Genomic DNA, 5,507 nt, shown 5'->3' on the forward strand with positions numbered 1-5,507 from the left:
CTAGATTTCTTAGTTCCCGAGACCTCTGAGGGGGGTTCATATTGACCCCCCACACCCGAGCGAAGGGTGTCTACCCGGCCAACCGGGCGCGTGCTAAAGCATAGTAATTTCATGACAGTACTGTGAGCACAACAAATTACTACCACCAATAATTTGATGCTCTACTTTTCAATTCCCTTCCACAGCACTTTTAAAACAAAACAAAGCAAAGGAATTAAATAGCAATATAACAACAGAAAATTCAACGAGCACAAAACACTCAAACAAAAAAACATCAGACTCCTACACATCAGCCCATCACCAAGCCAAACAAAATAGACATACTTCTGGCTTCTGTTAAGGTGGGGTCAGGGAAAAGAGACATTTTTTCACTGCTTCTTACAAATTACTAAGGCTTATTTCTATGAAAGTAGCCTATGCCTAACCTAAAGAGGCCTTACATCATCTCATCCTGTATAACATGTTTGAATCACAGCAGCAGTTGTGAGTTACTGCTTCTCGCACAATTCCTATTGCCACTTGTCATGCACTTGACCAACTGAACCTATCTTAGAGTAGCCCTTATGATGAATATCATCTCAACTCACCTGTCTGTTGACAGCAGCACTTGTGATAAAAACATGCTATTTAAAGCTAGTTTTGCCTGGTTTCAACTTGCATGTTTATTCAGTTCATTTATGCATGCTTGTTGACATCAGACAAAGTTGACAACACACAAATCAAAACACTTTAAATCACTTTGGACAACTTATTTTGATTGTCATGGTTAGCGTATGTCAAGGGTAATGATGGGTATGCTCCACAAAACAATCTCTCCTCTCCAAAAATGATGTAACTTTTAGATGACCATGCCAGTATTGCTGCTTGCCTTTTCAGCTGCAGCAAATGCATCCATTTGGGCTTGTTTATTCATATTTGATGACAAAGTTTGAGATGCTGGCTTCATCTTTTAAATGGGGTGGTCTGACTTTTTGGTACATAGCAATATCTAACTCATATTATAATTGCTATGCAGCTTACAGTATCCCTGTGTTAAAAATATAGTGCATATATACAGTACAGTCATTTGCCAATCAGCAAGCCATGACAACTATAGAAAGCATCTGGTTAAAGCAGCCGTGAGGGGCCACTTCAAGAAATTTGGGGCAAAGTAAGAATATGGTACAAAATGAGCCAATTGCATGCCTTGTGGCATCATGATTTGTCTTATGGCAAAGCCCGATGCATTAAAGCAGAAAATGGCTAACTCCGGTTACCAATCATGTATTGAAGGCAGATAAGGTAAGCAATTACTTGGTCCTTAGGATATTTATCGGCTTCTTCCTGCTCCCTAAAAACAAAAATTCAGTACATTTGCATGGTCTGCTGCTAGACAGAGTCATGCGAGTCACCCCCCAAATACAAGTATCAATCATGCCCACCAATCTTCGAGATTAAAGTGCGAAACAAGTAAGAGGTGCGCATGACAAACATCTTCACAAGGCAGAATTTCGCCATCAAACACTTCTGTATGGGTGCGGCTAGAGTCTTTTAATTTCCTCTGGACTCAAGAGTATTTTAATAATTCTCTAAAAAAAAAATCAATATGGGTGATATTACTGGGACTATTTGACAATTACTCAAATCTCGCGCACTATGGACGTTTTTCCAGCGATACTTGGCGTAAATAGCGTATTAGCGTGCTTGCGGGAAATGTGTTTGGGGTCTTTGCATTTTGGCCATCACCAGCTTGGTGAAGCGTTCACAAGCAGGCAATAACAACTAACGGGTTAGACAGATAGGCATGAACTAGTCTCTAATAGTAGCGGGGAACTATCTGTATTGTCAGAAGATGATTAAATTTGCCCAATGGATGGAGATATTTAAGAAGCCATGTCCGAACTGTGCTTTGAAAGCTCAGTTTGGTTTGTCGAATGGTCTGAGTCAATTACACTGTGACAGTGATTTTGTGCGAATAATATCTGTGTTGCTATTTGTTTTACTTCTGGTGGGATTGAGTGCCAACTCTAATTTCCACTCGTCATGTTGTCTGCACCAAGTTACCCCCGGCTGCATGCTAGTCATGGTTTTCCTTTCAAAGCATCATTCTCAGGCCATCTTTTCCCCCGATAATCTAGTTGTCACCCAGGCCTTGTTGATTCTCAATTTCAGTGGCATTGTTATACATAATGATGCAGTGTGTGTTTTACATAGTTATGTAGATATATGTATTTTGCTTGGCTAGCAAACATAACATTTAATTGGAATGGTACACTCCAGGTGTATATCCATCCAAGCTGAAATCTGGTCCCCTTCCATGACCAATTATGACCAGCATGAAAAGGACAGCATGACAAGTATTGACAATTATGTTAACAATTAGGCTGATTGTAAATATTTGAAGCTCTAATGAGGCCACATTGAGCATGCCATGGTGTTTTATTAAGGAATGACAATGGTGTTTATTCTGATTACTTTTCTCAATATCCACGTGATTTTGCCACATACTCTGCATCAAGGGGTAGGCTTTTAACTGATCTGACATGCTAATGAGGCTCTGAGATGATGCTTGCTTTGTTTGACCATGGTGCCTACTATTCACGGTAAAAAGGAAAGGTTATCCCTCATAAAGTATAAGCACAATTTTGAACTACTTATGCTCAGGCAATCTTACGCATTATTCCACACATGCATTCTCAAATTTTCATCAGTTCTAGAAACTGCTATGTGCATCCAATGTTACTTCCAAGAAATCAGACCGGTGCTTAGTGTGATATGTAAAAAACAAGTCACTAGGATCATGATCAGCCAGTATTTTTAACGGGCTGAGATTCCTTTTGCCATGAAAAGAAAGATCATTGTGGTGAGTGGTCTCTGGTCTGATCTGATAAAAAGCAGGTAACTTGAAAACTGATTTGCCTCTGCCCTGTGCGTGTGTTGGTTTTTGTCTGTGGCAGTTATGTGCTGCAATTGATGTTATGTTAATTTTTATCAGATCTTTGCAGCTGCTGTTCATTCCACCCCGTAGCTTTGAAAAACAGGAAACATTCACTTGACATATGATACCCTTGATGACTAATATCACGTTTTTAAGGCCTTCACATGTCACCTGTATACAAAGCCCTGTTGGCCCACTACATTGGGTAAAGAATGAATGAAGCCAGGAAATAGCACATTTCACACAAATCATTATGACACAAAAACAGGGCATCAAGGAAAGATAGCAATCATGTGAAGGTCTTCAGGTGCTGCTACCTGGAGTGGTCACGAAAGTTCTTCCAGATACACCTCAGGGTTGGATCACTCTTCACAAAAATGCATTGTGATTTCACACACATTTCACATACATTTTACATGAACTATTATGGCACAAAACAAGGTACCAAGGAAATATAGCAAGCATGTCAATGCCTTCAGGTGCTGCCACCCAGAGTGGTCATGAGAGTTCTTACAGATACATCTCAGAGCTGAACCCCTCCTCACAAAATCTGTTGTGCGCTCCTGGTCACTGCATGGAAGTGAGGCAATGAGCCAGCTATTTTAAAGCTGTTTTACCTCTCTGCTCTGGGCGTTTTTCCCCCTGTTCTGTACATATGCAAAGGCCCGTTGACCCACTGCACTGGCAATGAACCAGCTGTTTTGCAAGTGAACTGAAAAAGACAATCAATGTTCAGAAAGCTATATTAAGGTTTGGGTCACTTTGTGATCTCGTGAGCTCTGAACCGACTGCGTGCGTCTGGTCGCAGAAGCATGACCACCAGCTGCACTGCTGGCCTGCATGGCTCTGGTCGGCCCACTTCGGCAGAAATCAGCGGTAGCTGTCCCGTCCTGTTTCACCAACGGGCTTAACCAGCACGCGGTGGGCCCACCGAGCCAGCTTAGCTGGCGTGCCCCACCGACTCTAGCTGGCTGCCACCCCCGCCGCCGTCTCCACCCGCCCGACCGGCTGCCTCCCGTCGCCTCGGTGGTGGTGCAGCGGCTTCAGGCTGCTGCTACTGCTGATGCCTCTGACTTGGTGCGCGGCGGCCGAAGGGCCCACGAGATATGCCAGTACATGCTGCGTGGCCACCGCAACACGCTGCAGGTGCAGCTCGATTCGGAGTGCGCTGGCGTCTGCGTACGTCTCGGTCGGCGAGCCGTCGCTGCCTAGTGTCTTCCATCCGGTCATCGAGTGTCGCACATCCATTGCCGTGGCTCAGTGTCACGACAGGGCTGGTGAAAACGCTCGTACGGAACAGTACCGTGAGGTGCGACGAGGGCGGCCTGGTGGCTCATCGCCCCCGCCAGTACAGGCTGTTGCGTAGACGCCGGAATCAGCGGACTGCTGCATGAACGGCCATATGACTACCCATAATGAATGACTGGCTGGATGGCCGTTCCTTGCTGTGTGATTCTAACTGATGGCGTTAGAATGACCCCAGACAGTTCGGTGTAATGCTCTATAATGTGTTTCTTTCAAAAACCCTCTTCACATCACTTGTGTTCTGGGATTATCAGGCAGTTTTGCGGACGCTTACAGTCTGCTGAGCTGTGTGGATCAGCATACCCATGGATTAGGTAAAAAGCTGGTATCTCACATTGCTGAGTACATCAGTAGACAGGAGCTCAAGAAGAAGAGTAGGTTGCAGGGGGAAAGGGCAGGGGCCAGGGCGTCTCAACCACAATTTTAAGAGCATGTATCATTGCTGCCATGGACGTTGACTGTAAATAAATAACCGTGAAGTCTCCTCTCTCCTCCTCTCCCGTCCTGCCTCCATCGTGGGAAAAAACTGGTAGTACGTTTAAGTCGGTATGATCCTTGTCGTTTGACAGAACGCGTTCTACAGCAGTCGCACGATGCGAATGGGCCTGGCTTAGTTATCATCGCCGGCTGCGTAATTGTGTGGATACGCAGTTTGGTTCTGTAGCCGACTTTGCCTACCACTGACCAATTGCGGTAGTGTTCGTCTGTGGCGCTCTGACAATGTTATCAGGTCTGTTGGTGACCAGGCCCGATGCCTGACTGGATGGCTGTGATTACTGAGAAACGTAACATAGCACGATCAGTTTTATATGCTATTCACACGCATGATGCGTACTTTTGCCGGTAATTACGGCCACATTCGAGCATTTTTAATGGTTTCTATGGTTCCTAGCGTGCACGTAGCCGTCCCATAAACTCGATTCAGTACTGTTCTGCAACCTCTTCCAATTTTTTTACCAAAATATTTTCATTTAAACGTGCGTTTTTAAGATAAATAATCTTCTTAAGATGCTATTGAATGCATGTGATCTTGGCTGGAGAAGTTCTGAATGCTGTCAGCAGTCATGCCACCGTATTGGCAGCTTTTTTGAAGGTTTAATCCCAACTTTTTGAATAGGTGGATTTCTGGGCTCACAGCTCGCGCTAAGCAGTGCTTGCTGTGCGAGTCCTGATCCCGACCATCCTATTGCGCAATTCCATCTCAACGACAGAACTTGATGGCGGAAAGTTCAATGTGCGGTACGGTACGCTCTCTAACGTCACATGACCTATCGCGTGGCCGCTG

The sequence above is a fragment of the Pollicipes pollicipes genome, unplaced genomic scaffold (genome assembly GCF_011947565.3).
Source record: "Pollicipes pollicipes isolate AB1234 unplaced genomic scaffold, Ppol_2.1 Scaffold_2555;HRSCAF=2994_pilon_pilon_pilon, whole genome shotgun sequence".
Taxonomy (NCBI): domain Eukaryota; kingdom Metazoa; phylum Arthropoda; class Thecostraca; order Pollicipedomorpha; family Pollicipedidae; genus Pollicipes; species Pollicipes pollicipes.